This window comes from Arachis ipaensis, chromosome B5 (assembly GCF_059453495.1).
Source record: "Arachis ipaensis isolate K30076 ecotype BB chromosome B5, ASM5945349v1, whole genome shotgun sequence".
Classification (NCBI taxonomy): domain Eukaryota; kingdom Viridiplantae; phylum Streptophyta; class Magnoliopsida; order Fabales; family Fabaceae; genus Arachis; species Arachis ipaensis.
Window position 1 is genome coordinate 47,836,906 of NC_142440.1, and position 12,198 is coordinate 47,849,103.

Here is a 12,198-nt window from a genome sequence, read left to right on the forward strand (position 1 = left end):
ATTTGCTCGTCTAATGAATAAATAATGTTCTGCCAAATCATTGTCATTATCACTAAATTTTTCATATATTTTGCCAATAAAAATAATAATCTTTGGTTACTAAAAGAATTGTTTGTTATTATCATATAGGATGGAGCATTTTAGTTTTGTACAATGAACTCGTAAATTTTTTTCAATATATTCCCTTTTGGCATTAGTTTTTTTAAAGTATGTATGATTTAATAATTTAGTAATTTATTTTTTAAATTTTATGTAGATATAAAATTTATTTCATATTTCTTATTTTCTTTTGATTTATTTAATAATATATTATTTTTAATTTGATAGATTAATTTTGATTCTTAATCATCTTTAATTATTTACTCATCTATGGAATAAAGAGTACTATACTAAAATGCTTGTAAGTAATTGTATCAAAATTTGTAAGCGGAAAATAAAGAAGAAGAAGAGCATGTGAAGTCTAAGAAACCCAAAAAGAAGGCCATCATAAAAGAGTCAATTTCTATTCCTTTTTTTTTTTTTTATAGTGGAGCTAAGAAAAATGTGGACTTAGATCTCAATATGGAGCATATTTTTAAGAAAGTGGAGGTAATTATTTCTATTTTTGATACAATTCAACAAATTTTTAAATATGTTAATTTTTTAAGGATTTGTTCACACATAAAAAGATAGTTAGTGAATTAGAAATCATCCACTTAGATAGTTCTATTTCTTCGTTGATGGTGATATTTCAGAGAAGTAATATGTTATTGACTATTTTTTTATTAATTATTTAATATTGAGTCTTTATATCGATATCACATTTCAATTTTAAGAATATGTCAAAAAATTTTATTTTTATTTATTAAAATCACATATCAAAGATCTTCAAATAACAATAATCATATAAGTATTAATAATAATAAATGTTATACACAAGAAACTAAAATAAAACTCAGATACAACATCTATCCTTCTGTATAGAATAAAAACTTAAGCAACAAGAGCAATGGGACTCTATGAAAGCAATTGGAATTATAAATAAAGTCTACTATTTGTCTGCAGCTTCATATTGAGCCTTCGAACCTGTGTCACTGAAATAGTAAAAATTTTTGGGGTGAGAACTAAACCACACGTTCTTAGTAGGGAATGATAATGTCGTAAAAGTAATGAATAAAATACAAATAATTAACTTTATACAATAAAACATTTTTTTATCAAATTCTTGAAAATTACTTTTAGTTTTACTTTAGATAATTAATTACTTTTCTTTAAATTTCTAAAACTCAAAATAGATTTCAATCACAAAATTAGTAATATTATATATTTTTCATCTACATAATTAGTTCTCAATCACAACATCAGTTCTTAGTCACCTCAATATACAAACTAATAGCACAAGTAAGAGACCAAAGTTAACACACAAACAAGTCACAATAAGACAAATAACACAATCACAGAGAAATAAAACAAGCAAACAAAAGTAAATGCAAATGCGCAAATATTATGTTGCATGTTTGTCCTAAGCAGGTTATAACGACCCAATTCCTAGTACGTCATGATCATACCAGAAACGAGTGTCACCAACTTGCTTATCCAAAACTTTAACTATTTACTACTAAGCCTGTAATCGAATTAACGCACTATCAAATATTTGGAGAGAAAATTTTATTTTATAAAAAGATTTGTGAGGATAGCTAATTAAACATACGCAAGCCATAATAGGGAATCAAATAAAACATACACAAGGCCAACTTTATATATGAACATAACATATAACATAGATCATACATACATATAAAGGTACTGTTATATATATATATATATAACACTCATAAGTTAGCAAATAACTCTTCACATCTTGCTACTATGTAAAAAATCAACACTCCGAGCCCTGGTCTATATAGAAAACGCCCTGGTCTATATAGGAAACCCCTAAGCTGGTGCCTAAAACTAGCCTAGTCAATTATGTACACCCTATTCTCTCTGTAAATCTAATCAAAAGTGAGAGACTAATACAAAAGCTAGGCTAACACAAAAGAACTACCAAAAGGGCACATTCTCAGCTCCCAGGCATCATCTATCATTGTCAGAGGAGATCACAGTCACGTCAGAACACTCCTCAAGCTCCTCGTCCTCATCATCAGATATCTCGATAATCTCTGGAAGGGCACTGACACTCGTGCTACTAGTCTGACTAACACTCGTGGTCCACTAATAGAGGCAGAAAGCAGCTCCTTAAAAGATGGCTCGGAAGAAGATACTGAGATCTGCTCTACTGGAATATGCTCCTCCATGGGATCAGGCTCAGGGTCCACCTGATCCGCAGGCTGATCGGGATGCTGATGAGGCACTAGCCCGTCATGGAACGGGTGAAATAGAGCATCCGGGTGAAGCCACTACAACGGAAAGTTGTAGGGCATATCAGGGTTAAACTGTGGAGTGTTAATCGGATGACTGAAGGGGTGATCACACAGAATGTACGTTGATGCGTATTTTCGGAAAAACGAAAAACGAATTCCAAATACACAAAACTAACCGGTAAGTGCACCGGGTCGTATCAAGTAATAAAACTCACGGGAGTGAGGTCGATCCCACAGGGATTGAAGGATTGAGCAATTTTAGTTTAGTGGTTGATTTAGTCAAGCGAATCAAAAGTTGATTTGAGTGGTTTGTATTCGACAGAATTTAAATTGCATGAAATTAAAAGGGAGAAGGGTAGATTGCAGAAAATTAAAGAGCAAAGAAAGTAAATAAGCTGAATCTTAAAGAACAAGTAATGTAAATTTCAGAAACTTAGATTGCAAGAAATATAAATTGCAGAATCTTAAAGTGCAAGAAATGTAAATGGCTTGAATTGTAAAGGGAATTGGGAATTGGATTTGCAGAAATTAAACAAGGAACAATAAATTGCAACAAACAGGAATGTCGAAGATGGATTCAATTGAACCGGATCTTGACAAAAATGGAAATCAGCTTGGTGTAGCAACGAAACAGGGAAATTGAAATTTAAAGCTGTAGATCTCAGGACCTAAGAGACTAGATAACCAAGTCTAGATCCCACTGCCTTCCTAGATCCAGCAAGAACAATTGCAAGGGAAATGTAAATTGTAGAGAGAATAGAAGAAGAAGCAATGAACAGAAATTGAATTTTGATTATGCAGAAAATTAAACAAGATCCAAAGGTGAGATTGAAACAGAAGTTCTTCAATTCTCCACCTAAGATCCCAAGCAAAAAAAGTAAAGAGTGCTCAACAAGAACCAGGAAGAAGAGAGATCAATTCTCCTCCCCAATTCTCTAGAATTCTAAAACAGCCAAACAAAAATGTAAAGTGAGTTCTCTACTGTAAGTGTTATGAAAATTTTAAAAGGAAGCTCCCTAAAAACTTAAATCCTAAGCTATTTATACACTTTCTTCAAATGGTCTTCAAGCCTTCAATTGGGCCTTTGTTCTTGATGGAATTGGGTTGATAAAGGCCTTGGTTGATTGCTCTTGGAGTTGGAGAAAGATCCATTGTGAACCGGGTTGAAAAACATAAAAGCTTGAGTAAAAGTTTGAGTAAAAGTTTGAGGTCAAACTTTTGCTCAAGCTTTTTATACCAGCTACCCCATTCTTGCTGCTACCAACGTTTGAGCCAAAGTTTGGGGTCAAACTTTTGCTCAAACATTGGCCCCCTTGTAAATGTGTGTTGTGCCAACGTTTGAGCAAAAGTTTGACCTCAAACGTTGGCGCAAGCTTTTTCCTCCAGGGTGTGCAAGAGTGGCGCCAACGTTTGAGCAAAAGTTTGAGCTCAAACGTTGGCGCAAGCTTTTTCCTCCAGGGTATTGATTTTGTGATGCCAACGTTTGCCAAAAAGTTTGAGGCAAACGTTGGCTCAAGCTTTTCTCCCAAAAATTTGAGCTAAAGTTTGAGGTCAAACTTTTGCTCAAGCTTTTTTCCTCTGGAGTGTTTTTCAATTCTTCCAAAAGTTTGAGCTAAAGTTTGAGGTCAAACTTTTGCTCAAGCTTTTTGTTCTCTCTTGCTCCTAGCCATTCCTTCCTTCTTCAACCTTCTTCAAAACTCTTTTCACCTATCATCAATCAACCAAACACATCAAAGCTTTGCTTAAAATCATGAGTTTGTTATTCTTTCATAATATATGACAATTATAGCATAGAATCTCATGAAATTGCATTAATTCATACATGGTTGATTGAATCAAAGGAAACATGGAAATCTACCCAATTGGCTTGCTTATGGCTCAAGAAAGTGCATAAATCAAGTGAAAACAAAAGAAAAAGGCTAGTGAAACTAGGCTAAGATGACTTGTCATCACACGTACGAGTCCTAATCTCCGCACCTACTACATAAAACCTATGCTGTACAATATCCTCATATATATAGAGAGGGTCCATCTATAAGAACGAGGGGAGGGGGTTCTTAGTAGGGTCGGGGGTAGTTAGTCAAGTCAGGATTATCACAGTTCAAGTAATTCACAATGAAATATACAAGTGTCACAGAGAAGTATCTAATTACCACAATTCAAAATAACATTAAGGAATGCATAAACACAAGATGACAATCACAAACAAATTTACCGTATCAAGTAAAATGCAAATGCACAACAAGGATGATGCATGTCTAGCCCTATTGCAGGTAATGAACTCATTTGTCGGTTTTAACCCGCACCCGATGCAATCTGACTCGCAAGTAAGATAAGGCATTCCAGCAACATAACCTCTGCAAGTTACCACATCTTGCAGGCGCTGATTCTCCAGCTGAAGTATGTCGAATATGACCTCTGCAAGTACTTGCAGGTGCTGATTCTCCAGCTGAAGCATGTGCCCCTTTCTCCTGGAAGCCATTCCATATACACAGGCATCCCCGTACAATCATTCATACATAAAGCCCACGACTTAACATGTTCGCATCAACACTATAACTATTTACTTTCTATCATTCTTTCGTGACCTTTTTATCATTTCATAATCACACGTGCCGATTTATCTTCTCCTTTTCTTCAAAACCAATCCCTCTTTCATCCTTAAAACTAATTCTTTATTTTTTAAGATATTACAAAATGAAATCATTCAACAAAAATTCAATTACTTTTAAGGTTCACTAAGACTCCTCCAAATAAAATCCTTGAGTCAAATTCAAAACATAAGCCCTTTTCATTTTTAAATCAAACTGAAACATAATGCTTTTCTTAAATAATTTAAAATCCTAAAATAATTCTTTTCTAAATAAATCGAACTCAGAATATATACTTTTCTTAAATGAATTAAATCTGACATATAACTATTTTCTGAATAAATCGGAAATCAAATAATGCAATTTCTCAAATCCAATATTTATCTTCTAAATAAAATTTCAAATAAATTCTTAAGGGTTATAACAAAATTTCGGCAGTATCTCCCCTAAAACCCGAACTCTGTCACCCTTTTGGGGTTCCATTCAAACCATTTTCCACACTCTTTTCAAATCATTTCAAATAAATCAAACTAGACAAATTTCAACATTTTTAAATTATTCTATCGTAATCCAGAAATCAAATTCATCAGAATAACTCAGTTCCTGGCTGCACTAAAACCCTCTGAACCTTAAACTTATCACAAATATCAATATATCACAAAATTCAATATGAATTCAATCAACAAGTAATCACGACATTAATTCACTTGTCCAATACTAATTTAACCGGTGAAAATTTACCAAAACCCTACCTTCATACGAAATCAAAATACTTGAAGCTCTGGAGAAGCCTTTTGACTGAGCCATCGAAGAAGAAAATGTCTAAAATCATCTATGCCTCCTAAGACTCCATTTGTCCGAACTCAAGGGGTACGGGAGCTACGTCACCGTCGACTTCCACGGATTAAAAGTGACGCTAACACGTAGAAGAAGAGGATACAAACACTCTTACCGAATTAGATTTTTTATTGGAGTTATGGATCATAAGAAATCAAGGAAGGAAATTTAATGGGGTCACGGGTCTTCAATGGGAGCTTCTGGTTTCTTTCTCTCTTTTCTTTCTTGCATGCAATTCGGTTATGAATGGATGAAGGATACGAGAAGGTAATTTTCTTTTAGTGGGGTATGATGTGGCAATGAAAAAGGATTAAGTGTCATCGCCTAATGTCATTTGGTTTCATGATACAAATCTCTCTCTTTTCTTTCTTATATGCTCGATGATGATGTTATCAAATGGCTAAGGAAGATTCTGAATTAAGGAAAGGTGATTTAGCCAGGGTAAAAGGGCAAGTGTCAAATTTCGGTGTAATCAAGTTGGTAGTTCAAGTTATAAATATTTTAAACGAATAATTACAAAAACTAAATATATTATTACACAAGTAATAATATATATATATATATATATATATATATATATATATATATATATATATATAAGGATAATTATATACGAGTTACTAATATAAATGATATTAGTAACTTAGGGATTAAAAAATATTTCATGAAGCATTAGCAATTCTAAACTCATCAAGAAATATCGATAATTACTTATATCGGCAAAAAGTCGGACTTGATAATAATATTAATATTATTATCTAGGCTCTATTATAATTAGAGCAAGTAAAATAAATAAATAATATAATAATAAAATAATATTACCATTTATTTTACTTCAGAGTTCGAAGTCGATTCATCAAAATAAAACTAATTGTTTTTAAAATATTATTTTAAGAAAAACTTGCGTTAGTGTAAAAAATTAGAGTTGTTACATTCTACCCCCTAAAAGAAAACTTTGCCCTCAAAATTTTCTTTACCTGTAAACAGGTCCGAGTAATCGGTCCTTATCTTATTTTCAAATCCTCAGGTGTGTTGTGTTTCCTCATCTCGTCTCAACTTACGTATAGCAGGTAAAGAAATAAAGAATGCAACGCACTGGAATCGTGAAGTATAGTTAAGAAGCGAGTCTTCACACAATACTGACCTTGGGTCAGGGAGTCTGAGTACGAGCATCTTCAGCAATTGATGAGCGGATAATTTATACGCTTTTTGGCATTGTTTTTAGTATATTTTTAGTATGTTTTAGTTAAATTTTATTATATTTTTATTAATTTTTAAATAAAAATTTTATTTCTGGACTTTACTATGAGTTTGTGTGTTTTTCTGTGATTTCAGGTATTTTCTGGCTGAAATTGAGGGATCTGAGCAAAAATCTAATTGAGAGGCTGAAAAAGGACTGCAGATGCTGTTGGATTCTGATATCCGTGCACTCGAAGAAGATTTTCTGGAGCTACAGAATTCCAATTGGCAAGATCTTAATTTCGTTGGAAAGTAGACATCCTGGGCTTTCCAGCAATATATAATAGTCTATACTTTGCTCGAGATTTGATGGCCCAAACCGGCGTTCCAAGTCAGCATAAAAATTCTGGTGTCAAAACGCCAGAATTGGCAGAAAAGCTGGAGTTAAACGCCTAAACTGGCACAAAAGCTAGTATTTAACTCCTAGAAAAGTCTCTACATGTGAAAGCTTCAATGCTCAGCCCAAGCACACACCAAGTGGGCCCGAAAGAAGATTTCTGCATTAATTACTTGATTTTGTAACCCTAGGCTACTAGTTTCCTATAAATAGGACCTTTTGCTATACTTTGGATACTTTTAATCTTGGTCATTCTGGTTTCCCCTCTAGGGCCGAAACCAATGAACACTATTATCACTTTTGTGTGGAGTTTCTACACACCATAGATTAAGGTGTGGAGCTCTGCTGTTCTTCATGAATTAATGCAAAGTACTATTGTTTTTCTTTTCGATTCAAGCTTGTTCTTATTCCAAGATATTCACTCGCACTTCAACCTGATGAATGTGATGATCCATGACACTCATCATCATTCTCACCTATGAACACATACCTGACAACCACCTCCGTTCTACCTTCGATTGAGTGTGTATCTCTTAGCCTCCTGGTTCATGATGTATGGTTGCCTCGCCTAACAACCGAGCCTTCCATTCCATGAGATCAGAGTCTTCGTGGTATAGGCGAGAATCAATTGGCAGCATTCTTGAGATCCGAAAAGTCTAAACCTTATCTGTGGTATTTCGAATAGGATCTGGGAAGGGATGACTGTGACGAGTTTCAAACTCGCGAGTGTTGGGCGTAGTGACAGACGCAAAAGGATCAATGGATCCTATTCCAATATGATCGAGAACCGACAGATGATTAGCCGTGCGGTGACAGCGCATTTGGACCATTTTCACTGAGAGGACGGGAGGTAGCCATTGACAACGGTGAAACCCAACATAAAGCTTGCCATGGAAGGGAGTATGAATGATTGGATGAAGACAATAGGAAAGCAGACGTTCAGGAGGAACAAAGCATCTTCATACGCTTATCTGAAATTCTCACCAATGAATTACATAAGTATCTCTATCTTATTTTATGTTTTATTTATCTTTCAATTATCAATTCTCCATAACCATTTGAATCTGCCTGACTGACATTTACAAGATGACCATAGCTTGCTTCAAGCCGACAATCTCCGTGGGATCGACCCTTACTCACGTAAGGTTTATTACTTGGACGACCCAGTGCACTTGCTAGTTAGTTGTGCGGAGTTGTGACAAAGAGTAGAGATTACAATTGTGCATACCAAGTTGTTGGCACCATTGATGATCACAATTTCGTGCACGAAGTTTATGGCGCCGTTGCCGGGGATTGTTCGAGTTTGGACAACTGACGGTTCATCTTGTTGCTCAGATTAGGTAATTTTATTCTATGTTTAAGCTTTTTATTTTTTATTTTCGAAAAATTTCAAAAAAAAATTAATTTTATTCTTTAGAGTTTTTAAGAATGAATTCTAGAGTTTCATGATGATCTATTGAAGTCTGGCTGGCTGTGAAGCCATGTCTAATCTTTTGGACTGAGGTTTCAACTTATCATCACAAGAGCTTGTTGATTTCTATCAATTTTGCTATTGAAAGTAATGATCTGCTAAAGCTTGGCTGGCTATTGGCCATGTCTAGTATTTTGGACCGAAGCTTTTATTGAAGGCTTGGCTGGCTAGTAAGCCATGTCTAATTCCTGGATCGGAGTTTTAGACTAACATTGCGTGATTCCTGGAATTCTTATTAAAAATTTTGAATCTCCTTATCTTTCTCTTTTTCCAAATTAAATTTCGAAAAATTGCAAAAAAAAATTAATAAAATCATAAAACCAAAAATAATTTATGTTTCTTGTTTGAGTCTAGTGTCTAATTTTAAGTTTGGTGTCAATTGCATTCTCCTAATTTTCGAAAATTACATGCATTCTGTTCTTCATTGATCATCAAGTTGTTCTTGATGATTTTATTGGGTCTTATCTTTAAATTCTCTTGTTTTGTGTGTTTTGTTATTTTTCATATGCATTCTCAATTTGTTAGTGTCTCTAATATGAAAATTTCTAAGTTTGGTGTCTTGCATGCATTGTTTATTTGATCTTAGTTCTTCATGATTTAGTTTCATTTTGTTATTATTCTCTAAAAATTCAATTTTTTTTAAAAAACTATGTCCTTTCAAGTCAATAATACAGAGAATTGAAGATTCAGAACATGTAGCAGAGGAATTACACAGAAAAAGCTGGGCGTTCAAAACGCCCAGTGAGGAAGGAAAACTGGCATTTAAACGCCAGCCAGGGTACCTGGCTGGGCGTTAAACGCCCAAAAAGGTAGCATTTTGGGCGTTAAACGCCAGGATGGCACAAGAGGGAAGATTTTGTTTTTAATTCAAATCTTTTTCAAATTTTCATAATTTTTCAAAATCAAATCTTTTTCAAATCATATCTTTTCAATCATATCTTTTCAAAATCAATTTCTTTCCATTTTTTTTATTTTTTTACTATTTTCAAAAATCCTTGCTAACAATTAGAGATGTGATTCAAAAATTTCTTCCTTGTTAAGAAAGGTTCAATAATTGAATGTTAGAATCATATCTTTCAAATTTCTTGTTAGCCAAGGCATTAATTTTAAAAATCAAATCTTTTTAATTATTTGTCAATCATATCTTTTTAAAACCAGATTTTCTCAATCATATCTTCTCAACCACATCTTTTTCAAAAATGATTTTCAATCATATCTATTTTATTTCTGATTTCAAAATCTTTTTCAAAATCACTTAACTACTTTCTCAATTTTAATTTTTGAAAATCACCAATCAATTTTTTTCAAAATTTCTTTTAATTATTTCAAAATCTTTTTTTATTATTTTCGAAAATTCTTCCCCCTTCTAACATTTTCTATTTAAAGGACTAACACTCCTCCTCAATGTGCATTTCGAACCCTATCCCTCTTGATAAGTTCGAATTCTCTCCTCTCTACCTCATCCTTCCATTCATCTTTTCCTCTGACACCTCAAGGAATCTCTATACTGTGACATAGAGGATTCTATACTTTCTTCTCCTCTCTTTCATATGAGCAGGAGCAAGGACAAAGGCATTCTTGCTGAAGCTGATCCTGAACCTGAAAGGACCTTGAAAAGAAAGCTAAGAGAAGCTAAAGCACAATTCTCTGTAGAGGACCTAACAGAAATTTTCAAACAAGAAGAAGCCATGGCAGCCGAAAATAACAACAATGCCAACAATGCAAGGAAGGTGCTTGGTGACTTTACTGCACCTGATCCCGACTTCTATGGGAGAAGCATCTCAATCCATGCCATTGGAGCAAACAATTTTGAGCTTAAGCCTCAATTAGTTTCTCTAATGCAACAGAATTGCAAGTTTCATGGACTTCCATTAGAAGATCCTCATCAGTTCTTAGCTGAATTCTTGCAAATCTGTGACACTGTTAAGACCAATGGGGTTGACCCTGAGGTCTACAGACTTATGCTCTTCCCTTTTGCTGTAAGAGATAGAGCTAGGACATGGTTGGACTCACAACCTAAAGAAAGCCTGAACTCTTGGGAAAAGCTAGTCAATGCCTTCTTGGCAAAGTTTTTTCCACCTCAAAAATTGAGTAAGCTTAGAGTAGAAGTCCAGACCTTCAGACAGAAGGAAGGTGAATCCCTCTATGAAGCTTGGGAAAGATACAAGCAATTGATCAGAAGATGTCCTTCTGACATGCTTTCTGAATGGAGCATCATAAGTATCTTCTATGATTGTCTGTCTGAACTGTCCAAGATGTCATTGGACAGCTCCGCTGGAGGATCTCTTCATCTGAAGAAGACTCCTGCAGAAGCTCAGGAACTCATTGAGATGGTTGCAAATAACCAATTCATGTACACTTCTGAAAGGAACCCTGTGAATAATGGGACAACTCAGAAGAAAGGAGTTATTGAAGTTGATACTCTGAATGCCATATTGGCTCAGAATACAATATTGACTCAGCAAGTCAATATGATTTCTCAGAGTCTGTCTGGCATGCAAGCAGCAACAGGCAGTACCAAAGAAGCTTCATCTGAAGAAGAAGCTTATGATCATGAGAATCCAGCAATGGAAGAGGTGAATTACATGGGAGAACCCTATGGAAACACCTATAATCCTTCATGGAGAAATCATCTAAATCTCTCATGGAAGGACCAACAGAGGCCTCAACAAGGCTTCAACAACAGTAATGGTGGAAGAAATAGGTTTAGCAATAGCAAGCCTTTTCCATCATCTTCTCAGCAACAGACAGAGAATTCTAAGCAGAGCCACTCTGACTTAGCAACCATAGTCTCTGATTTAGTTAAGACCACTCAAAGTTTTATGACTGAAACAAAGTCCTCCATTAGAAATTTGGAGGCACAAGTGGGTCAGCTGAGTAAGAAAGTTACGGAACTCCCTCCTAGTACTCTCCCAAGCAATACAGAAGAGAATCCAAAAAGAGAGTGCAAGGCCATAACTTTAACCAACATGGCCGAATGCATAGAGGAGGGAAAGGCAGTGATTTCTACTGAGGAAGACCTCAATGGACGTCCACTGGCCTCCAAGGAGTTCCCTAATGAGGAACCATGGTAATCTGAGGCTCATACCGAGACCATAGAGATTCCATTAAATTTACTTCTGTCGTTCATGAGCTCTGATGAGTATTCTTCCTCTGAAAAGGATGAAGATATTACTGAAGAGCAAGTTGCTAAGTACCTTGGAGCAATCATGAAGCTAAATACCAAGTTATTTGGTAATGAGACTTGGGAGGATGAATCCCCTTTGCTCACCAAAGAACTGGATGACTTGACTAGGCAGAGATTACCTCAGAAGAGACAGGATCCTGGAAAGTTCTCAATACATTGTACCATAGGCACCATGACCTTTGAGAAGGCTCTGT

General features: G+C 34.9%; 1 non-coding gene across 1 annotated transcript; it reads right to left on the reverse strand.

The window, feature by feature from the left end:
• Positions 1 to 10,910: 10,910 nt before the first annotated feature.
• LOC148564089 (small nucleolar RNA R71) lies at positions 10,911 to 11,018 on the reverse strand. The gene has a single exon (XR_015884013.1). It is a non-coding gene; the product is annotated as a small nucleolar RNA R71 (small nucleolar RNA).
• Between the last annotated feature and the right edge of the window lie 1,180 nt (positions 11,019 to 12,198).